This window comes from Pogona vitticeps, chromosome 1, assembly GCF_051106095.1.
Source record: "Pogona vitticeps strain Pit_001003342236 chromosome 1, PviZW2.1, whole genome shotgun sequence".
Taxonomy (NCBI): Eukaryota; Metazoa; Chordata; class Lepidosauria; order Squamata; family Agamidae; genus Pogona; species Pogona vitticeps.
This window is the reverse complement of record NC_135783.1, coordinates 328586418-328612355: the sequence shown is the minus strand read 5'-3', so window position 1 is coordinate 328612355 and position 25938 is coordinate 328586418.

Genomic DNA, 25938 nt, shown 5'->3' with positions numbered 1-25938 from the left:
GATCCATCATTGTCTGGCTGTGGCAGATAAAGGAAATTTGCATTCCCTTTTGAATCAATAAGGTAGCTAGCAGGAAAGGGAAGCAGGATTTAGAGGTTGAATTTATCATGTCCCCCAAATTTTGAATAGTATAAGGATTTTTGAACATGGTCCCATCTGATAAAAGTACTGGAAGACTAGCATCCTTTAACTGCTCAGTTATAGATGGCTTCAGCTTGTCATCTTATTTATTCTTTTATAAATTATATTTCTAAGCTCTGTTTTCAGTCATACACATGGGTGCAGTTTCAAAGGCCATTGTGCTAATGTGGGGGGGGGGGACTCTGAAAGGAATAGTCATCTTCACAATGGCTGTGAGAATCACTGCTCATGGTCATTCATCAAGCTAGCTGGTCCATTGTTTCAGATTTAGGAAAGCCCCACTATTTCTTTCTGAAATTTATTACATTTAGATTAATTAACTTTGCAGAAAGCTTCTTAAAAAGCCACAATTGTATCATCCTGTTTTGAGACTGATGGATCCAATGGAGAAACACTTAGTTTATCTGACCTAGCATGTGGAACAGTCTCTTTGGAATCCAATATCTTTAGCACAATCCTAAACATGTCTCCTCAAAAGTAAGTCTGATAAACTTTGCTTGGGTTTACTCCTAGAGTAGTGAGGACAGGACTGTAGCCTTAAAAAGACTTTCGCACATTCAATACACTTAATTTTTCAATCCTCCAGGGTAGATTTGTGGCAGCTTAAACATCCCTCCTTTGCAAAAAAGAATGTTTCACATATTACAAAGAGTTCACATCAAAGAAAAGACACTGACAACTGGAAATGTGGATCCAATTCAAATGCATCTTTTTGAAGACGCCGTTAGAACAACCCCTTAGTGATTACTGAAAAAGAAATACCTAAAAATCTGCACAATATGCTATAAAAATCTCATTATGCATCCAATTTGTCTTCGTGTCAGTGCTGAGTATTCTTCCAAAGGCATCCTGTAAACTCACACTTATGAAATGCTCGTTTGTAAAAGCTGCAAAGCTATAGCCTGCCTGCCTGCCTGCCTGCCTGCCTGCCTGCCTGCCTGCCTGCCTGCCTGCCTGCCTGCCTGCCTGCCTTCCTTCCTTCCTTCCTTCCTTCCTTCCTTCCTTCCTTCCTTCCTTCCTTCCTTCCTTCCTTCCTTCCTTCCTTCCTTCCTTCCTTCCTCAGGTTTCTTTTATTGAGCTACCAGAAAACATCATTGTCATCATTAAGTCGTGTCCGATTCTTTGTGACCCTATGGACCAGAGCACGCCAGACCCTCCTAGCCTCCACTGCCTCCTGGAGTTGGGTCAAATTCATGTTGGTTGCTTCGATGATACTGTCCAACCATCTCATCCTCTGTCATCCCTTTTCCTCTTGCCTTCACACTTTCCTAACATCAAGGTTTTTCCAGGGAGTCTTCTCATGAGATGGCCAAAGTATTGTAGCCTCAGCTTCAGGATCTGTCATTTCACTGAGCACTCAGGTTTGATTTCTTTTAAAATGGATAGGTTTGTTCTCCTTTCAGTCCAGGGGACTCTCAAGAGTCTCCTCCAGCACCACAATTCAAAGGCATCAATTCTTCGGTGGTCTGCTTTCTTTATGGTCCAGCTCTCACTTCCATACATCGCTACTGGAAAAACCATAGCTTGGACTATGTGGACTTTTGTTGGCAAGGTGATGTCTCTGCTTTTTAAGATGCTGTCTAGGTTTACCATTACTTTCCTCCCAAGAAGCAGGTGTCTTTTAATTTCATGGCTGCTGTCTCCATCTGCAGTGATCATGGAGCCCAAGAAAGTAAAAACTGTCACTTCCTCCATATCTTCCCCTTCTGTTTGCCAGGAGGTGATGGGACCAGTGGCCATGATCTTAGTTTTTTTGATGTTGAGCTTCAGACCATTTTTTGCACTCTCCTCTTTCACTCTCCTCTTTAATTCCTCCTCACTTTCTGCCATCAGAGTGGTATCATCTGCATCTCTGAGGTTGTTGATATTTCTTCCGGCAATCTTAATTCTGCCTTGGGATTCCTCCAGTCCAGCCTTTCTCATGTTGTATTCTGCATATAAGTTGAATAAGCCAGGGGACAATATACAGCCTTGTCATACTCCTTTCCAATTTTGAACCAACCAGTGTTTCCATATCCAGTTCTAACTGTTGATTCCTGTCTCACATAGGGTTTCTCAGGAGATAGATAAGGTGGTCAGGCACTCCCATTTCTTTAAGGACTTGCCATAGTTTGCTGTGGTCCACACAGTCAAAGGCTTTTTTAAAAATAGTCAATGAAGCAGAAGTAGATGTTTTTCGGGAACTCTCTGGCTTTCTCCATAATCCAGCGCATGTTCGCAATTTGGTCTTGAGTGGCTGCCTGCAGGAGGGGACAGGGTGCTGAGCTACAAATCAGCAGTTTAGCTGGGAAATTAATCATGGCAAACTGATGAACCAGCAGTGTGTTCCCATCTCTAGTCCTTAGGATGATGATGATAATAATTTATATTGCACTCTATACCAGAGCGCATTCCAAGAGTCAAAAACAGTTAAATACAACCATAACAATGATACAATGATAAAAGCCATACAATAAGCAAATATCATTCAATAAGGCAATAACAAACAATCAAAATAACTATAACAACAATATAATAATTAAAGTACAGTATTTCTATCCCAATAATTGCCTATTTCTATGGTCAACCCCTATGGTTCCAGGTTGAACAAGTAGGTTTTAAAGTCTCGTTTATCCAGCTTTGGTTCCACACGAAGGTATTGCGGAAGGGAATTCCATGTTTTTGGGGCCAGATGAGAAAATGGTCTAAATCTGGAGTTGAAGTCTGCGTGGAAGGACTGCTATTTGCTGTGCTCCTTCACACAATGATTAGAGATGGGGATGAATATAAAAATGGATTTTTTTTCCCCAACAAATATAGCTGATTCGTTAAATATTCATCGATTTGTATTTGTGGGTTCAGGAGACCCCTGAAGGAATCAATGAAGGAATCAATATTTACCTATTTTTATTCATCGTTCATATTAAAAACAAAAACAACCCCCCCCCAAATTCTGCCTCGTCATCGTTTAGTCGTTCAGTCGTGTCCTACTCTTCGTGACCCCATGGACCAGAGCATGCCAGGCCCTCCTATCTTCCACTGCCTCCCGGAGTTGTGTCAAATTCATATTGGTTGCTTCGATGACACTGTTCAAACATCTCATCCTCTGTCGTCCCCTTCTCCTCTTGCCTTCACACTTTCCTAACATCAAGGTCTTTCCTAACATCAAGGTCTGCCTACTGGCCGCCAATCAACTGATCGGTGGCAGAAAGGCAGCCACCACCCCACACAGCACCCAATACCACATCCTACCCCCGCACCTCCTTCCTTTCCCTACATTAGGCGCCACCCCACCCCCAACAACACCCTATTACCTTAATCCTGCTGCTGAGGTCTTCTGGCCTCGGAGCCACGCATGTAAAAATGGCGACTGGCTGCCCTTTGCAAAGATGGCAGCTGCAGCTTCATTTAGGGTAGGGAAGCTGTAGCTGCCATCTTTGCAAAGGGCAGCCTGGATTCCCTTAGCCTGCCTTAAGGGAATCCAGGCTGCCCTTTGCAACGATGGCAGCTACATGTTCCCTACCTTAAATGAAGCCAGAGACACCATCTTTGCAAAGGGCAGCCAGTCTCCTTTTTTACAGCCGTGGCTGTGAAGGCCTGATGGAGACCTTGGCAGCAGCTGTTAAGGTAAGGGGGTGTTGGTGGGAGTGACGTGGGGGCTAAGGTAGGAAAAAGAAGGGAGTGTGGGGGTAGACTGTTGGGGTGGCTGGCTGTGTTGGGGGTGGTGGGTGCCAATTGGCTTCTGATCAGCTGATCAGTGGCTGATGGGCAGAATGGGCTTCTGTGCCGTGTGGTAAACTCTCCTGGGGGGACCTAATTTGTGGGTGAATAACTCAGATGTCTGATATCCAATCTTCACCAAAATTGGCAGGCATGTTGGGGAAAGACATAGGAAGCTCCATTGTGATTCTGGATTCTCTAAGTACCATGGGGCAGCTTTCCTGGAGGGTCCTCTTTGTGATTATATAATGGGGGTCCGTGATCCAATGTTCACCAAACCTTCAGAAGCTGTGGAAAAGCGTCTGAGGAAGCTTCTCTGCAAATGTGGTATCTCTAGGTGGTTGGGGGCCAGTGTTATAGCTGTTTAAAGTGCAAATGAATCGACAGATTGATCCATCGATTCATCGAATATTTGTATATTTGTATATTTGTATTCGTGGATCAAAATGAATCACCATTTTTTTTAATTGTCCGCATCTCTGGTGATGATACACTTCTCATATTGCTTATTTTGAATATCCACAATGGCTCCACAGTGTTTCAAAAGACTAGACTGTAAGGTTATCTGAATAAAATGAGGCCATATTTGCAATGCTAAAGAGGGCATACTTACACAACTAGGTTATGAACTGGTAATAGACCAAATGCATTACACCAAAATAAATTGTTTTCCATGCAACTTTATTTGCATGGAAAGTGCAGAGATGAGGACTCAAACCTATTTTGTGCCATTTTGTAAAAGTTGGGAAAGATAATTTGAGGACTCAGATTTAGGTTGCAATGTCTTCATTAAACCAGAAGACTCTTGCACAATCACCTTTAAATTACAGTTTACTTAAACAGTAGGGACATAACAAGTGCTTGCCAAATTTCTTAAATTTCTCAGTCTCACTAGACTGAGAATGTCTAACAAACCTTCCTTCCACAATAGCAGAATTTCCTGGCTTTTTTTTTTTTAAAATGAGTCTCTCATCTCACTCCCCACTTTTTTTCTTTTCACTGGTTGTTCTACACAGGAAACTGCCAAATTCTATGCAGTGTAATGCCTTTTCAAGGTGGTCCTATATAGGAAGGATGCTATCCTAAGCAGGAACTATAATCATGTAGCTTAGCTTTCCTTCCAGAAAAAAAATGACCATGAAATTTTTGAGAAATTCCATAACATTTTTTTGCAAGAACAGACAGAAGAAATGAACTTACATAGAAAAATCCCACTGAGAACAGAAAATAGGATCCTAACTCCCCCTTTCTCTGAAAAGTACAGGTAAACTCAGGATTTGTTTTTTCAGAGTTTGATGACTACGGAAATAGTCATTAAACTCTGAAAAATATTTGTCTCTTAAGCTAGTTTCCATATTGATCATTTGTTTCAGTGGGTTTTCATACTCGTTCTCATCCTTTAATGACCATATTGCAAATGTTTCTCTATTTTTATTGCTTAAAATATGTAAAAAATCTCTTTATTGCCTCATTCAATCATATCAGTATACCAGCTTCTCATCAGCAGCTGATTAATGCTTCTCTTCTCAATCTGTTGGGACTCCTTTTGCAAATTGTTTTAATCATATTTTAAAGTTTTGTACACCTGCCTGTATAGGAAGAAATGTGGCAATAATCCAACTTTATTTATTTCTTTTTTCTAAGAATGCAAAACCTGTAAAGTTCAGCTACCTGAAATATCTGCAATTAAGAATTGGCCTGCTTCTAGGAATATATGATTAAAACTCTCTCTCTCTCTCTCTCTCTCTCTCTCTCTCTGTGTGTGTGTGTGTGAGAGAGAGAGAGATGATAATATGAAGATATCATTGATTTGTTAAAAAAAATCACTTGTCAATATGTTTTCTCTGTTGATTTGAGAAGATTTGGATCAGTCTGGTTTACCAAGATTAGCAGGGTCATCTTCAGAATTGCAAATGATGGAATTATTCCCTTCTTTAAGGAACGTGCTAATTGAGTTAGTGGCTAAAACAAATAACGAAAAACCTGACTCAGACTAGATGATATCTATATCTATATCTTTATCTATATCTATATCTATATCTATATCTATATCTATATCTATATTTATTTATTTATTTATTTTTTATTTTTAAAAACTAGGGATAAAGTAAGGAGTACAAAAGGAAGAGGGGGATATAGAGGGAAAAAGAGGGGGAAGGAGAACACAAAATGTACTGTCATCCAATCTGTTTGTTCTTGTTGCGACATCAAGTTGACTTTTCGCCTTTCTACAATTTGATTTCCCTCCAGGTTTCAATTTACGGTTACATCTGAGTTTAATTCTATGTTATTCAAGCACTATCTGGTGACTCAAACCATTTATATAATAAATCCCATCATTCAGTTGCCTTTTGTATTGGACAGTCTTTCAACACTTCTGATAGAATATCCGTTTCTGCTGCTTCCCATATCATTTCAATGAGTTCCTCTTGTTTTGGTATCTCTGATTTCTTCCAGTTCTTAGCATAAAGAATTCTGGCTTCAGTGACTACTATATAACTAGGTAGTTCTTTGTCTTATCTATATTATGTGGTATAATGCTCAGTAAAAACAATTCTGGGGTTAGTGGAACATTACAAAACAATATTTCTTGTAACAGAGTATGTACTGCTATCCAATACTGTTTTGCTACTCTACAAGTCCACCACATATGGTAAAAGCTTCCCTCTTGTGCTTCACACTTCCAACAAACATTTGACACCTCTGTATAAATCTTTGACAATTTTTCCAGAGTATGCTACCTATAAAACAGGAGAACATATATTTCAAGGAGAACATATATATGTTCTCCTTGAACATTTATATATATGATTATTATTATATATTATTTCCATTATAAATATTGAAAAATAACATAAAGTTCACAAAATCCGTAAATTTCAAGGAGAACATATATCTTATATATGTTCTCGTTGAAATTTACCGATTTTGTGAGCTTTATGTTATTTTTCCATATTTGCAACCACTGATGAATATCAATATTATGTCCTATATTTTGTGCCCACGTAATCATACATTCTTTTACCATCTCATCTTGCATTTTAGTTTCAAGCAAATAATCATACATTTTCTTAATTACTTTATCATTTGAGCCCAGCAGACGTTTATTGAATATTGTTTGTTCTGTGTAAAAGCCCTCTCTTTTATCTTTTCTATGCCTAGATTCCATTTGTGCTCTGGACCACCAGTCTAGATATATGTTTTGTGTTTCTAACTCTTCTTTGGACCTTAACTCACAATCATTTTTAATAGATCTCGATAACTTAAAAGTTTCGCTTCTGTCATGAGGTTAGGTAGCGTAAAGGGTTCTACAGGTGATACCCAGCTTGGTGTTTTTTGTTAAATCAGCTGGATGATTTTTTTCCAAGTCCCCAGTAGGGCTCTTTTTATCATATGCGTGTTGAAACTTTTCTGCTCTTTATCTTTTTTTGTATCATAGAAAAGCATGAGAACCTAACTGTAAATCATGTCCTTCCAACTTGAGTAGTCTATCATTATCTATCTATCTATCTATCTATCTATCTATCTATCTATCTATCTATCTATCTATCTATCTATCTATCTATCTATCTATCTATCTATCTATCTATCTATCTATCTATCTATCTATCTATCTATCTATCTATCTATCTATCTATCTGTCTGTCTGTCTGTCTGTCTGTCTGTCTGTCTGTCTGTCTGTCTGTCTGTCTATCTATCTGATTTATATCCCGCCTATCTGGACCCGTGGCCCATAAAGTCACCCATTCCTTATGGATTGTATTATAGAGCCTAATACAATTGTATTGGATTATAGAGCCTAATACACAGGCTTTATAATACAATACCCAATTTGGGAGACCAAAACCTGCTCTTTGTTTGGCATCTTGCAATGCTTTGATTTTAATTCTTGGTTTTTTACCTTGCCACACAAATATCATGATAATCTTGTTAAATTCTTGAAAAAAAACGACTGTTTTAATATTATGGGAATTGTCTGAAATAAAAATAAAATTTTAGGTAGTACATTCATTTTGATGGTTGCTATTCTTCCCATCAACGATAGCTGTAATTTGTCCCATCTCTCCAAGCTACTCTCTATCCCTTTTTTAATATCATCAAGTTAAGATAATGTGTCATAGCACTTTGTTCTGATTGGTCAGCTTATGATCTATGTGGTGCAGGCAAAACAATGATTTGACTACGGCCTTTGTGGTTATGTCAGCCCTGGGGCTTGGAAGGTGCCCACCAAGTAGGAGGAGGGAGGTACTCGGGTCCTGGTGCATGACAGATACTTTCAAGAGAGAGGATCAAGGATGTCATCTGGAACCTTAGAAGGCAGTGGGACCCACTAACAAGGAGGAGAGTTTCCTGGGGAGAGATCCTGCCCCAGCCCCCTGGAGAAATAGTAAGAGCCTCTGGAGAACCTGAGGAGGAAGTTACCTGGGGAGATGTCCACAACCTGAAGAGGAAGACCCTGAGGAAGGTATCTGGGGAGATGTCCAGAACTCTGGTCCAGGAAATACTGTACCAAGGAGTCTCCAGATGAAGAACCAGAATCCTGAGAGAAGTGGAACTACATGTTTAAGAAAGATAGCTGGAGAGGGGTTGTTGTACAGCTGAGGGTACCCAAAGGGAAATGGGAAAGCAGTGGGGAGAATGTGAGAGGAAGGCAGTGCTGAAGGCAGGAGGGCCTACTCCAACACAAAGCCAGTGGTGGTGCAGGAAGAGGGTGTGAGGGCACCAGCACCAAGAGAGACTTGAGGAGAAGAACTCAGGGAATCAAGACAGATGTGAGTCCTTATGAGTTCTTCGCACACCTGCCCACATTGTGGGCATACTTTCTCTTATTGCTAAACAAGGGTCCCCCAGCCTGGGGGACTCACAGATTTTCTTGCCAAGGAGTCCAGTGACAGGAACTGGACTCATAAGACAGATGTCTTGCCTCCTGGTGAGGGGAACCAGGGAGAAAGAGACTGAAGACTTTGCCCAGGCACTAGTGCCTCAAATGTAGGTTGGGATTGTGAATTTAGGGTCAGGATTGTGGACTCATTTTGAACCCTCCCCTCTTCCAAGCTATAATAAAATGTGGTGCATTTATGGATCACAGGATGGAAGAGCGACATGCTGCCGAAGCAGAAAGGACTGGCAGGGCTCACACAAACTCTGAAAAAAAAACACGGTAGGATGGTAGCTGGTTGAGGCAGAAATTCACTCAGTAGATGTATTAAAATCTTCCAGCTTGATGTATAATCACTGCTCGGTTGAGATTGTTAGGTGTCGATGTCACAACCCAAAGCCATATTCTTGTGACAGCTCCTTTCTGAGTCTAATTGCCTACTTCTAGCTGGTTAAACATTTGAATGTCCCAACTGCCATGACAAATATTCTCCAGACGTGCTAGCTTTCTAGGTCCATTAGCAATGGATGATTATGCTGGAAGAGAGCACCGTCTCTCTTTTGCCTCTGTATTTAAAAAGCCTCTGAAAAATGTTTCATGGACTGAAGCCTTAATGGCAAAGTGGCTTGAAAGAGCACCATCTCGCATGCATACCATATGTCTAAGGAATAAATCTTCTTCCTGCCAACTCTGCTTTCATGTTTAAAGACGCTGCAACATCACCGCAAGGGAAAGTTTATCTTTTTAACAACATCCATCTTTGCTCTGCTTCTCCTCCCCTCTGATACCATGACCTCAGCCTCTCCCCAAGGGAAGTGTATCAAAGCTACATGCTTGTTATAATCTCCTCTATATTTCTGACTGCCATCTTTATTTATCTTTTCCTAACCAATCAAGGAAGATGACAAAATGCTGCTTCCCAATCTAGACTGTGATGGAATGTTTTAGCTTCATTGTAAATCATAGCGAGGACTTAAGCAGAGGGACTATAAGGGAAGATGAGATGATAAGGAGATTCAAAACTTTGCTTTTTGCCCACTCCTTTCCCAGAGTCCTGGGATATCAGGACAGCCACTTCATACTCAGGTGGAGAGACGAACAGGCTATGTTACAGCACCAATTAGCTGGGTTGCTACTTTTTCAGTAAAGGTAAAGGTAAAGGTTCCCCTTGACAATTTTTTGTCTAGTCGTGTTCGACTCTAGGGGGCGGTGCTCATCCAGGTTTCCAAGCCATAGAGCCAGCGTTTGTCCGAAGACAATCTTCCATGGTCACATGGCCAGTGCGACTTAGACACAGAACGCTGTTACCTTTCCACTGAGGTGGTCCCTATTTATCTACTTGCATTTGCATGCTTTCGAACCACTAGGTTGGCGGGAGCTGGGACAAGCAACGGGAGCTCACTCCGTCATGTGGATTCGATCTTACGACTGCTTGGTCTTCTGACCCTGCAGCACAAGCTTCTGCGGTTTAGCCCGCAGCGCCACCACGTCCCACAACTTTTTCAGTACCACACAGGAACTCTTGTCCATGGATCTTCTCTTGCCGCTACTCAACCACACAATCAATGAGTTTCTTCACACTGTTGTATAAACACTTAGGACTCCTTCTTCACTCTCCATTTCATCCTGTGGAAGGATTTTCCTTCAGCCTTTTGTCAGAACATTAACCTTCAGTAATACTGCCGCCATTGGTTTCCAAAAAGGAAGCCTTTCAATACTTATAGTTTTCTTATCTTCTTTCCCCTCTTTGTTGAGCTATGGCCAAGCAACCATTCTGGGTATTTATTACTTGATAACTACCACTAGGAAACAGAGATGTTTGTTGCACAACACAAATAATTTTTAAAATTTGTATAACAGATCAACATCAGCAATATGAATAGGTTACTGATGTATCATGTAGTCTTTTTTATTTATTTAAGCTAAATTCTGTTTTCCTGACTTACACACTCTATCTCTTTACACACTTCACTCAGTCACTCTTTATTCATTACAGCTCTCATCTATCACAGCTCGTCTATTCTTAATCTAAGCCTCATTTCTACAGACTTCAAAATCTTATCTTTGTCTTAGGCCCACAACCATATCTCTTACCTGAAGTTCACAATTGTACCTATCCATTACAGGCTTAACTACAGTGGTGCCTCGCTTAAGGAGGATAATCCGTTCCAGCGAAATCGCTGTAGAGCGAAATCCTCATTAAGCAAATAAAAAATCCCATTGAAACGCATTGAAAACCTGTTCAATGTGTTCCAATGGGCTGAATAACTCACCATCCAGCGAAGATCCTCCATAGGGGTGGCCATTTTCAGTGCCTGTAAAGCGAGAAATCTGTCCAAAAACACAGCAGGGATCCATTTTACACAGTGGCCGGCCATTTTGAAGCCGCCAAACAGCTGTTTTAAAAACATCGTCTGGCAAAGAATCGGTTCCTGAAGCAGGGAACCGATCGTCGGGAAGCGAATTTTGCCTATTAAAACATCGTTTTGCAATCGCAAAAGCCATTGCAAAACAGTCATTGTATAGCGGTCTCGTTGTTTAATGAGGTAATAGATAAGCGAGGCACCACTGTATCTGACATCCTAAACACTCTTGTTCCCACTTGGATTGGGGGAAGAACAACTAATTGTAACAGTTTTACAGAGGCATATGCTTCCCTCCCTACTAACTGTCATAATGGTCCTCTCTGTCTCTCACCCATCAATCAATGCATTTACTCTCTTATACAGGCAGCTAATTTTCATATACAATAATCATAACAAACAAAAACAAACAAAGAAACAAACAAACAGAAAGAGACTGAAATTGGCCCAAGTTTATTATGCTGTCTTTGTGGAAACATGATGACTTAAGGGCTGGAAGAAAAATGAAATGAAACAGTTGTACTGAATGATGCAAAATCAGATTAAATTGACAGATTGATAGACATACTATTCATGAATTTCTGTCATCATTTTCTCAGGGCATCTAGGTAGGTAGATACTACCTAATCTTGTGATACTTAGTTCCACAGTTTGACTATGTACTATGGAAGGAGCATGTCCCAGAAAAGGAGAAAGTTACTTTTCTGGATGGCAACCTCCCGTAATACCCCAGCCATGCTACGGACACTACTAGGAGAGTTGTACATAAAAAACCACAAAACAAATGAACAAACAAATAGTAACCAAAAATAACAAAAATGACCTTTTCTTATTCGCACTAGTTTTCTTTCCTTGGGTTTGTGGTTTGGTGGCAAATTCAGCTTTGGTGACTAAGTTTCCATTCTAGTATTAGGAAAGGAGAAGGAAAAATCTTGCTTGTTGCTTTCACCCTGCCGCAGTCTATTGCATAAACCTCCATAATCTCCCTCCTTCCCTGCTTACTCTTCTTTTTCTAAAACCGTAAATCCCTAGCCTTATGGTTTTATTTGACGAGTTGTTCTGTTCCCTGATAATTCAGGTTATTCTTTTCTGTACTTTCCTCAGTTCTGCAATGTCATTTTTGGGATGCAAAAACCAGAACAAGTCTTTTTCCATGTGAGGGCAAAGAGGGAATGAGGAGGGGAATGTATGTATGCCACTTGAATTTACTCAAAGTAATGTTGAAGTAACAAGGGGATTGCAAGTTAATGTGCATGTAGAGCTTTGAAAACACACAAAATGCTCCGCTGTACCTTAGCACAATTCTTCGTGTTGCTTGAGGCTGCTTCTTTAACAGTTGATTTTAACCACTTTTCTTTACCATTATTGATGTCTGAGTCTATTCATTCCAATTTTTTATTCTCTCTCATTTTTATTCTTAATTAGTTGGATTGAGGCATGTGATTCACATTCAGAAACTACTCAGAATCTGAAGCCAATTGGGGGTATTTGTTGATATCTGAATAGATCTGAAGTGAAATGAGGAAGCCTGAAGTGAGGCTAAAATTAAATCAATGCTCCCCAAAGAACCAAATCTTGCTTTGGCACGCTAGGGGTTAAAAAAACCCCTCATCTTATCCTATGATGTACATCAGACTCAGAGAGAATGATTGAGTGAGGCTCAAAGAAAGGGTGTGAAATGCTACAGGACTGAGATAGTCTGATTCACATTTTTCTCTGTTGACCACGTTCATAGTTTTCCATTTACCAATGGGGCTTCTAGTTTTCTTTAAAACACATCCATTTGCATTGGTTTATGTGGTGTTGTTGCTAGAAATGATATAAAAAGTGTGTGTTGCTGGTTTCCACAGTGGTGTGGTAGGTGAAAGGGGACAAAGATCCAGCCCAGGGCTGGGTCTTTGCAAATAATGACTTAAAAATAGTTTGTGCTAGTGCTAGTGCTGTTGCACTAGGGCACTTAGAGACTTCCACCCCAAAGATATAGCTATCGGGGCAGGAAACAAGACAAGGAAATTGCCACAGAACCATTTTTTACAGCTTATGACAGTCCTTCCCAATGTTTTTCAAGTTGGAACCCCCTATTATAATAGCCAAGTAACCTGTGCTCCCCTGCCATATTTACATAAAAAGGTATTTTTAATTAGGTAAACTAACATGTGAAAAAACAATAATGCTAGAAAGGCTGGCTATCCTTGTAGGAGGCACAGTGGGGAATCAAAATCCCAACCTCTGGCTCTGCAGCCAGATATTTAAACCACTGAGCTATTCAGCCAGCTGTAGCTCTCTAGGTGGATCAAACATTTGAACACTGAACCATCGAAATAGGTTCTTGTACAGTTTCCTAATTTGATTAAAACAAGCCGAGCTGATATTCCTTGAAGGGCTTTCCATATTTGTATCACATCTTGATGGAAATTCAGCCAAACAGTGCACATGTTCTGTGGGTGGTGATTCCTTATTAACCAAACAGACTGCCTTTCCTTGCCAAGTTTCTGCTAGTTTCCCTTCGCAGTTAGAGCCTGAGGCAAGGTAATTGTCTGAAGTCTGATATGAGATTCAAAAGGTCTTACACAACTACAGCCATGAGTTCTGCCAGCCAGCTTGGCAATGCCATGAAGATATCTATGTATGTTCTGCTTGCCCCTGACAAATAGAGTTGTACTCTGCATTATAAGAGAAAAGAATATGCCTCCAACCCATCTGGTTACTTTGGAGTCACAAATTCATGCACGTTGCACTTGTCAGTAATCTGCCTCTTAATAATAACCTAATATTCATCCAAATTAGAGCACGACTACTCTATTTAGTTGGAGAGAGAAGATCTTACAGCTTTTTACCAGTTGATTTATAGTTACATGACAATACTGGGGCCATTAAATTTTAATAACAACAGTGTTACGTTAATCACAAGCCTCATGCTGAGCAGCCCAGAAATGACTTCATTTTAAAAAAGGACATTTGTTGCACTGCATAGGCAGGTGTGCAGTTCTTTGCTCTCAAAAATCCTGGTTGATTTGCCCAGAAAAAAAAAATTAGAATTTTTGATTGCATGGATGTTGTTACTTACCTCAAACAGTGAAGCCCATTTATGAACTTACAATGCTAACTTCATGGAGCCCACATAGAAACATGTAAAAGTAACTTAAACCGAGTCAGAATATTGATCCAGCTACACCGGTAATTCCCAACCTTGAGTCCCCAGATGTTCTTGGACTAAAACACCCAGAAGCCTTCACCCACTAGCTGTGCTGGCTAGGATTTCTGGGGGATGTAGTCCAAGAACTACTGATCTATGTGTCTGTATTGCCTTCCCAGTGTTTCTGCTACCTGAGACTCTTTGACTGAAAGTCATTACAACTGAGGCAGTATATTTCGAAAGCATTTGTTCCACCTAACATCCACCGTACCATTAGGCTGATGCTGAACAATGCTGAAAAGGTAGTAGCAGCACCCTGGCTATTCCCCACTGTTGGAGGCTGACTCTGGCTTTCTTCCCTTTAATGGTAGCCCTTCTTGCCTTATTGAGGCACAATTGAACTTTACATTGTGAACACACTTAGAGAGAGTGCCTAACCCTACCTGGTCATCTTCATCCTCATAACAGATCTAAAGAGGCTAGGTTCCTGCTCATATGAACAGTCTACATACAGTACAAGCAAGAAACCTGGACAACTGAAGCTTTTCCTCATTGTAGAGCCAACAGGCAGGTGGAATATTTCCTCTCCAGACCCTATGCTATACCTGTGTAGAATGTAATGGGGTTAGGGTCCTGTTCTGTAAGTATATTCACAGCACCAGGTTGAATAATGGCTGAGCAGGGCTCCTGAACCTGTAGGAATCTTTCTTCAATTGCATTTTCGCAGTATGGTTTGTCACTTCAAGGTTGGAGGCAGAAGGTTTTTTCCCTTAAACTTGCTGCCCAAGTTATTTTTAAAACTGGAGCTACAAGAAACTGAATGTATCTGGGTGACCTGACTTGGTAATACTGTCTACCTTGGGACTAAAAATAAAAGTAAGTGCTTTTCCATACAAAGGAAATATGTTTTCACACAGTGCACTGTTAAAGAATGGAATTCACGGTCACAATATGTATTGACTGCTACCAACTTTTCCGTTTTTAGAATGGTTTCAACTGATCTATGAAGGATAAAGCTATCAATAGTGTCTTGTCATGATGACTATAAGTTATATCTAGTGTCAGATTCAGGATGTGCCTGAATACAAGCTGCTGGTGAACCTGGACAACAGAGTGCTGTTGACCTATATCAGCAGCAATGGCAGTCACCCACTGGTTTGTGGGGTTTCCTTTTTTTAATATATATAATTCATTTTCTGTTGGGTAAGGGAAGATCATAGGGAAGTGGATTTGGATCAGAGTATTGGGGTAAATAAAAAATACAGAATGTGACAGAGAACAGTATATATCATTATTACATTTGTTGATATGTTTCTTACTAAGCTTACTTCATATCATTTTTTCTAAGTCTTTAAATTCTAAAATTATATCTTATAATTTCTTTCTCATAATTTTAACCATTCATGTTCTCACCTCTCATCCAATCATACAAAGGTTCCCACTTTTTTCTAGTCTCAGTAATTTCTTGCCTTTTAATACTTCAGTTAAAATATCCATCTCTGCTGCTTCAATAATTTTTTCTGTTAACTCCTGGTTGTTGGAATCTCCTCTTTTTAAATAATATTTGGCATATAAAATTCTTGCTGCTGTAGTTACATGTATGATAAAATATATTTCTTTTTCTTTTTCTGTCGAGTCTGGTATTATAATCAACAAAAACAATTCAGATTCATATGGAATTATAGAGGATAACAGTTTTTGTAAAAACTCATGGACTAGTTTCCAAAAGCTCTTCGCTTCCCCATAAGTCCACCAAATATGATAAAAACTGCCTTCTTTTGATTTGCATTTCCAACATTTGTTAAAAGGTACTTTGATATATTTTTCATAATTTTTTAGGTGTCATATACCATCTATAGAACATCTTACACATATTTTCTTTGTAATTAATTGCTTTTGTTAGCTTAATGTTACCTTCCCATATTTGTCACCATGACTTTAAGTTAATATTGTGGTCCACATTTTGGGCCCACTTTATCATACATTCTTTAACTATTTCATCTTGTGTTTTTAATTCTAGTACATAATTATACAACATTTTAATCAGTTTTTCCTTTACATTCAGAAGTATCTTATCCAGTGGTGTCTGTTCCTTACAAAAGCCTACTGCTTTATCTCTTGTATATCTTGAATCTATTTGTGGTTTTGTCCACCAATCAAGTATTGTACCTTGTTCTTCTAGTTCTTACCTTGATTTCATACTTAAGTCCTCTTTTAACAAATCTCTATTTTTATTTATTTATTTTATTTATTTATTTCATTTATATCCCGCCTATCTGGTCGGTTAAGACCACTCTAGGTGGCTTACAGCATAAAAATACATAAAAGTATATATATATCTGTAACCTGTCCCCAACCCCCCAACAATGCAATTTCCACAAAAGCTGATGCCCCTTCAATCAGACTTACAAATTAGACCTGTTTTTACCTTCAAATGATCAGTCACAAAACAAAGTGCACTAGAATGTTAGATGTAGAACTGAAAAAACATCAGGGCCCGTGACAAGCAGACATCTCTCATCGCTTAAAGGAGCCTTACTACCGCATAAGTGTTAAATGTATCATCTAGTTAGACAGTAAACAATAAAAGAATGGCTTGCTCCTGAGTTTGTAGATGCCAATTGTTTTCTAGGTAATCCAAATGCAAATAATGACAAAGACGTCTGTGAGAAAATTACTATCTGACAGAAAACGTAGAGCTGGTCTATTGGGGTATATATGTTTTCTTTAGTACTCCTCTCCCCACAAAGTGTCAAAAGCAAGTTTCACTGCTTTGTCCTTCATAATAACAGCCCGTGTTTCACAAGTGAAATGTGGTCGGTGGAAATGAAATGAAAATGCTTCTGCTGTTTTAGGCTTCAATTTAGCCTGTGGGAATGAAAACGCCTTCCCAATTTCAAGTGAAACTTGAGAAGCGAGAATCAAGCAGAGGGTGAGATTCCCTCCTGTGTGTTAAATGCGATTCAGGGGGAAGGTCACAAATCCTTGTCTGGTGTCTCAGAAGCACCTGTGAGATGAGTTTCCAAATTAATAGCTTGCAGGCTTTTTTGTTTTTGTTTTGTTTTTATGTGTGTGTGTGTGTGTGGGGCTGGTAGTGGCTGATAACAATCCTCATATCTCTGAAGCTAAAGGGTAGGACAGCTGATTTTTGAAATCATCCATCTGTCATACAGGATATTGCTCTCCGTACGCTACAAGATGCTTGCCAGCATAAAAAATTATTTTGGTTATTGGCCCAGAGCTACACCACACCGTTCCTTTTTGTTAAAGATGTTGCCCTAAAAGCAATTTTTGATGAACTTCCTAGTCTGTCCTTAACTTTGTGCCCATCTCTAATATAAATATTTGTGTGTGTGTGTGTATGTGCATGTGTGTGTGTGTGTGTGTGTGTGTGTGTGTGTGTGTGTGTGTGTGTATACATATACTGTTGTGTAATATTATTATACTGATGATCAAAATTTGGTTGCTAACAGTAATCCTGTTATTCTGCTAAAGTATGTTTCACTTAGAATAGGCCCATTTGAATCCTTTGAATTATGGAGGAGTTGATTCACTAAATCTCCATTGATTGTGTACTGTAGTGTGATTTAAGCAACAGGATGTGGCTACTGTACTACATTATATATCACTACTATCTCTATCTCTATATTTGTCATCTCTATCTCTATCTCTGTGTATGTTCTTTCTGACTAAAAGCATAACAAATAAAGATGTGGAGTCATAATTAATAATATTACATTCCAATAATTCCGAAATAGTGTAGGGGACTGAATATGCTAATTCTTGATGCTCGAAGGGCTGAGCATCCTCCAATTACATTTCTTTTTCTTTCCCTGAAAAAGCCTTTGTCACACACACCCAGTTCTCCAGTTTGTTCTTCCACATAAGCCAGGTTCACTTTTGGGTATAACATTTACTTTTCAACCCTTTTCACTGCTACCAGAGGATTTAATCCTCACTCTATCAAAAATTACTCTTAAATCACAGTTATCCAATATAACAATGTTTATTTGTGCATTTATAAGTAAATCATATAAAGTGAATCATGGATGGTCTTACTTTATTCATTTAATAAACTGTGCTTTGATGATATTTATATTTTATAACTGTAATGCGCTCTACATAGGGCTACCTTTGAGGTTGATGTGGAAACTCCAAGTGGTGCAGAATGCGGCGGCCAGACTCCTTAACGGAGTGAGAAATTACCATCATATCTCTCCTACTCTGGCCGCACTGCATTTGGTTCCACATTGACTTCAAAGGGTTGATGCCTACGTATAAAGCACTAAACGGTTTAGGGCCTCGATATTTGACGGAACGCCTACTCCCACCAAGATCTACCCATACCACTTGATCGAGTCAGGAGGTGAAGCTGAGGGGCCTTACGCCAAGGGAGGTCCGAAAGGAAAAAACAAGAAATCAGGTCTTCTAGGCGGTGGCTCCTCGCCTCTGGAACAACCTCCCTCCAGAGATTCATGCGGCCTCGTCGCTGGGTATTTTTAAGACCCTCCAGTCAATACTTAATTTCTTCTTTCTCCACTTATCTTTTGTTCCTTTTCCATCTTGAAGAATCTGTTTATTGTTTATTGTTTATAATTTTTATTTTGGTATATGTATATGTCACTTTTTATGTTGTTTGGAAGACGCCTAGAGTGGTTGCAATGACTAGATAGGCGGGGTATAAATTAAACAAACAAACAAATAAATTAATTAATATTTGCTTATGAAAAATCATTTTACTCAAGATATTTATTCATTTCTTATCTTATTCTCTATCTCTCTATTACTCTTCTCTAACACTGGTCCTAACTACCTAGACTGCTTCTATCCAACTGAAGTCCCTAACTGAAGTTCCACTAACTATAAATTCTAACTGATCTTTAACTGTCTTCCATTCTTCTTATATTTCCTTAGTTCCGCCCTCCTGTACAACCATTGGCTCCTGAATCAGGGTTCCATTGTGATGGACAGGAGTGGTTACTGAACTGTCCATCACAGCCTTCTTGCACCTTCCAGTGGCCAAAAATTTACAAAAGCAAATACATTAAAAATTTAAAAAAATAGAAGTGGAGCAGTACACATTGGGCCCCCTTTGAGACATAGCAAAATTATTTCTTGTGCTCCCAAGAAGGCACAAGAGTTTATAGGGTATACTTTGACCGTGGATGTCGTGGTGATAGGCCTTAGTGTACAATGTGAAGTCAAGTTCATAATTTTCTGCACAGTGTTGAATTTCTGTAGTATACATTATAATAGTATAGAAGGTCAATAAAGGAGCTATAACAAAGTGGTGGGACATTTGCTTTGCATACAGAAGCTTCTAGGTCCAGCCCCTGCCATCTCTGCTTATCATGATACAAGTTGAAGTGAAAAAAAACTCTGCCTGAGAACCTGGAAAAACTTTGGTGCTAGTCAGTGTAAACAACACAGGACAACTTGTTGACCTGCTTTAAGGCTGTTTCCTATGAAAGTGTTCCCTGAAGACAGAGTATTTGGAAAACACTGGCACAATGAGTTGGTCCTTTACATCAAGCAGAAGGTTCTCTGTTTGACCACTTTGTCATCTGGAGGATGTAATATGAGCATAAAGGCTCCTTAGCATACTCATTGAGGCTTGAATATTTAATCATAAGATTCTAATTCAGACCATTCATTTGGTAAACACCAGAGATTTCACTTGAATAATGGCAATGTGATGAGCCTGATTTACTTAGACTCCTCGATTAATTCATGCAAATATCTTCACAAATGGCTATAATCAAGCAATCAATTATCTGCGAGCTTTTAATATAGAATGCTATGTCTATTTATTTTTTCTTCTTCCTGTGTTGTTAGCATTTTAGGGCTTTAGGACTCTGCTGTAATGATCGGAAAATTATATCCATGTTTACAGAGACAGATAGGTATTAGAAGAAATAAAGACTAAACTCATTTCTGGTTCAAATAAATGTCAAAAATGGGGAGACAGAATGAAAATACTCATTTATTCAACTATTAAAATGTCATGATATGTATATATAATAACTTTTAACTCATATGTTATTAAAATGCTGACTATATGCTTATCCACAACAGCTGGAGACAATGAGTGCAGCAAGTTACAAAGGAGTCGAAGAGCCTTTTGATCCAGTTGAAGCTGGAGTAGTGTGAAGCTAAGAGACTGAGAAAGAAACAAGAATGTCCCTTGTTCAAATCTCCTTTCTGGCATGAACTGCTTTGGATTCTGCCCTGGGCAAGCCATTGACTCTAAGCCTTAGATTGATCCTCACGTGGTTGACATATGGGAGTAATAGTATTATTGGTTGAGTTAATGGGGTTGCTGTAAGGTAGAAATGTTACAAAGTGTTGCCAGGTCAACAGCATTCTGTTTTCTGAGATGTCAAAGCCAACACCTGAGGTCAGCTGACAATTAATCAGACGTTACAAAGGCAAAACAAGCAAAGGTTGAGAGTGGTGAGGCTTTCTTCCAAGGCAACTGCTGCTGGGGAGTTTTCAACAAGAAGGCTCATGAGTTGCAATGCCAATGGCTCCACTCCCTGCTCTGTTTCAAATAGCATAATGGGCCTAAAGTTGGTGTGTCAAAACATAGTCAATGATGAGAGAGAGAACAAGATTAATTCCTCCCCTAAAACTGTATGGATGATCTGGATTTCAGAACAAAAAAACAAAACAAACAAATAAAAAACAGAGCTATAACTCTGCCTTAATCTCAGTCGCATCACTGGTTCATCAGTTACAATACTTGTCCTGTTTGATTGACATCAGCTCTGTAAACTCTTGAAGTCTTGGTAAATCTGCAACCTGAGATCTTAAAGTTGAAAATACTGAGGATTAAAGCCCAGCTTTTCTGTTTCCAAAATGCATCGTCTCAGCAACTCCTCCACAGCTCAGCTATCAGCTCTTTCTAAGGTAACATTAGAACTTTTTTAGAACTTGTTATCATTTGTTGTAAGCCGCCTAGAGTGGTCGAAATGACTAGATAGGCGGGGTATAAATACAATAAATAAATAAATAAATAAATAAATAAACAAACAAACAAACAAACAAACAAACAAACAAACAAACAAACAAACAAACAAACAAACATCTGAAATGGAAATATGCATTTTCTTGATTTACCTTGACTGTTCATCAGTATATCTCAGAATAGGAAAACTATGTGATTCTCCTTTTTGATACTATGCTGGAAACAATATAATGACCAGAATCCTATTGGTATTCATATAAGGTTTCCATACCTTGTAGTGGCTAATTTTATGTAACTGATGAGGTTGCCAAGGTGTGTTTTGATTATGTGATTAGGTGTACAATCATATATGAAATGGAGACCCACCCTAACATTTTGTCAACTACATTACACAAACACCAACAGGATTCTGGCCATTGTGCTTGCTCCATTTTCATAATGTTTAAAGCGACTTCCAATCATTAGGTTCTTGGACTTACGTCCCTGATGTAGATGAAAATACCACTGAATTCAATTACATCTATGGAAGGGGTTCTTTGTGGTATTGTTTCTCTAGTATCTTAATAACTGCATCATCAGTAGGGGTATAAATCCTCAGATATTTTTTCCTGAGAGACAAGGACAAGGAATTGCAAAATTATTGTCCATTCCATGCAAGAGAGTGAGGTATTTTTTGATTTCTAGAAAAGAAAGGAAAATGAGAAATGGTGTCCACCCTGATACAAATAAAGCAAAGTTATATAAATCATGCCAACCATACTTTAATGGAAATAATGCAGATTGTACAAAATGATGATGGCTCTTGCTTTGTTGCATGGTCTTGCAAGGATCAGAATCATGGGAAAGGGGGAGTTTGCCTCTTTTACAATGGTCAGCGTCATCATGCACATGTGCTTTGCTTCTAAAGACAAAGGATACTAGTTCTGCACAGAAATATTATACAGAAATAACAGAGCCACTGGCCACACCTCCCCAAGTATTGTTCTTGTCTAGCAGCAAGGAATCTCATGCAGCTGGAACCAAGGGAGCCTAAATCAATGGGAAAAAAAAAGAATTAGTGAGCAATGTCTCTTCTAATTTTCAGCCCCGCTGGGCAGGATTCTGCTTCTTTCGTATGCACAATTCCACTCTGTACAGGCTTCTGTCGTGACCAGAACCTGAAAATCACTGTCAGTGCATGGAGGAGGAGGAAGGCTGTGTGGAGGCGTGTATGCATGCACAGGTCTGCACCTTAAAGGGAACCTTGTTAATGAGTATACTTTACCAGTTACCAGTCATTCTTGTACCAGTCATATTGGCTTTATTCAGGTGTTCAGGGTTGGGTAAATCTGAAGGGCTGAGGAAATGCGGCCATCTAGTCCTGCCCCACTCCATTATTGCTCTCTTCATGTGGAACATGAGAATCTGAAAATGACAGCAACCTCTGCAGGTGAAGCATTTCCATGTGCTTGGAAACCCCATCTCTGTGTTGGAAAATGTAGCAGAAGCTTTTCTCTTCAGACTATCTCTCTCAATGTGAAGGGAATGACAGTGGAGGGATGGGGCTATCCAGCTTTCTTTTGTTTCCTCCTCAGGTTAACCCTGCCCTGAATAGGACTCATGTGCTGGGTACATTTCTGGTCTACTCTTCTTCAGCACAGAGTGCTGTCCTCTGAAGATGCTGGCCACAGAGACTGGCGAAACATTAGGAAGAACAACCTTCAGAACACAGCCAAAGAGCCCGAAAAACCCACAACCACCACTACTCTTCATGGAGATGAGCAATCCTGTGAGGAAACCTCTCCACTCTCCTAGTTCACTGTATTGACAAGGAACTGATGCTGAACTAGAGAGTTTCAAAGCCATCGCATCTGATTATGGTTGAATTAGGTTGGTCTGAACTGGCCGGTGTTCCAGCAATTATACCTACCGAAAGTGAATCCTTAGCAAATGATCTTCAGCTTATAGCCTCCTGGGGAATAACTATGTTATTTGCATGACTATAACTTGAGGCTTTAAATGGTAATCACATCTGCCTACACAGCAATGCTATGATGTTCAAACACAGTGGCCGTAATCTTGGCAATAAAGCAATAAATCACCCCATGGGAAAAGGGCATGGATTAACAAAAAGGTGTGTTCTCTAATTTTCCACACACACCTCAGAAGAGTGTGTATTTTCCCCTCAGATTAATTTATCTGTAAAGCAAATAGAACTTTATTATTCCAATTTTGACAAGCCTGAGCTCATGTCATTGCTTGAGCTGAAATCTTTACCATCTCGCTCATTCTGTTTACTCAGCAGCATGACTATTGGGTACACATTGTAATTCAGTTTAGGCTTATCAGACATGCAGTCCCCTGGTAACAATGAGGGGAATACTGTATCTTCATTATTAATAACATTACGAGGATGGCAGCCTGCCCACAGAAGCCGACTTTGCATATTTGTGGAGTGTGTCGGGTGTGATTATTTACCCGCAGGTAATTAGAATTTAGCTGACAAAGGTATGAAGTGAATAGGGATGGAAAATTAAGAATGCCATCATGGGAGTCTTAGGGATTATATGTCCTGACAAAAATGGCCAATTGGCGACGATAGGAGAAGACAAATAGAATTTTTGTTTCGTTTCATTCTGTTCCTGAATGAAAGGGAGGGGGACCATTTTTTCTCCTGCTTTGCCACTATACTGTACTACTCAATTTATTCAAGCTTTCTTCTAGATGCCCCCACTGGCCAGTCAATTCCTGGAAAAAAAAATCTGCCTTAATATGTGTTTTGGCTTTTTTTGTTCACTGCTTTGTTTTTGTGTACTTCATAAGCATATGAGCCATGATCCACTGGAAACTGACCTTCGGAAGACCCACTGATTTAAATCCTGGAAGATGTTCTTGAATTACAACTCTCAAAAATCCTGGCCAGCACAGCTAGTGGTGAAGGCTTCTCAGGTTTTTACCCTGATGACCCAAGGTTGTGAACCACTGTCCTTGAAGAATACCTATACAATATTGCTCAGAGCCACGCACTTGTGGCTGACCAGCTCTGAAAAACTCCATCCAAATCACTTCAACCAGTGAGGTACCGATTTTCTTCATAACCCTTCAAAATCCTGACACAAAGAACCTGACACCAAAAAACAAACAGTGAATTAAGACTGTGGAAGAAAATAAAGTGAACAGATTCAGCAATTTAGGGAAAAGGTTTTTGAGTCTTAAGTAACACCAAAACACATTCAAATCAGTAAGGTATAATAATTCATTTATAAACCCCACTCAAGCAATCAGTCCCTGAGGAAAAGCCTGCCTGAAGAGAAAGGACTTTGCTTGTGCAAGAACAGCAAAAATGGGGCCTCCTGTGGGAGAGAGTTCCAAAGTCCAGGAGTAGCAACAGAGAAGGCCCTCTCCTGTGTCCCCACTAAATGCACCTGTGAAGGTGGTGGGACTGAGCGAGAAAGGCCTCATCAGATAGGCTCACAGATTTTCAACAGCTGAAAAACTAATAGCTACAACCTGATTTTCTGGTATCTGATAATACCAGATTCTTTTGGTGAGTATCTATGTCTGAGAATTTTGTTGAGTTTTCAATTCAGATACAGTCTTATCAATACAGACATGTTCTTCATAAACAATATCGCAAGAATTAGATATTTTTTGTAAAATAATGTAAACAGAAAGGAAAGTAGAACTCATGTACCTGCCTATGCTTACCATTAAATAACATTGGCTTCATGATGTTGTCACAAACATAAAGTATCTTTCTTGGCCCAATACTGTCTGACTGTTTTTGGAGAGATTAGATTCCTTTATAAAATGAATAAGCCATTTTCTGTCAGTTATTTCACTGGACTACTCTGCAAAACAGCACTGGGAGACTCTGAGACGTAACAAGTGATTCACAATTTCAAAGCAGCAGTATTTTTTTAAAAAATAAAAAAGCTGAAATGCAATCAGATACAATCTGTGGCTTAGTATAATCAGTATTGTGTTACTAGCATATAACAGGCACTCTTCCAGACAACAAATATTAGTTTGTTGAGAAGGGAGAAGAGCCTGCAAAATGTCACATTGGGAGAGATGGTGCACAAGGACAATTCAAGTACAGTGGTGCCTTGCATAGCAATCGCTCCGTTTAGTGACGAAATCGCTTAACAGCGCTGTTTTTGCGATTGCAAAAGTGATCGTTTTGCGATGTTCTCTATGGGGTATTTTTGCTTTGCGATGATTGCAGGGAAGCGATCATCACAAAGCCCGCATTTTCGCGCAGCTGATCAGCAGTTTCAAAATGGCCACCAGGGAAAAAACATGGCTGCCCGCTGTGTTTAGGAATGGATTCCTCGCTTTAGAGGCACCGAAAATGGCGGTGCTATGGAGGATCTTCTCTCAACTGTGAGTTTTAAGCCATAGGAATGCATTGAAGCGGTTTCAATGCGTTTCTATGGGCTTTTTAATATCGCATAGCGACGTTTTTGTTCTGCAGCGATTTTTGTGGAACAAATTAACGTCGTTAAGTGAGGTACCACTGTACAAGGCTAAGCACCACCAGAACAAGACAGCATTGCTTTGTATTACCTGTTCACAGCAAGGAGTGGCCACCTATCATTACTGACTAATCTTCATTAGCTTTGTCTGAGCCTTGATTCCCTTAAGGATGATTTGCACTTTATATGGAAGATGGGTTGGCTGCTCACTACTCACTACTTATCTGAAGGAGGTTGTATGCACAAACATTCCGAGATACATATAGCTGAATTGCAGCTGCTCATGGTTTCCTAGC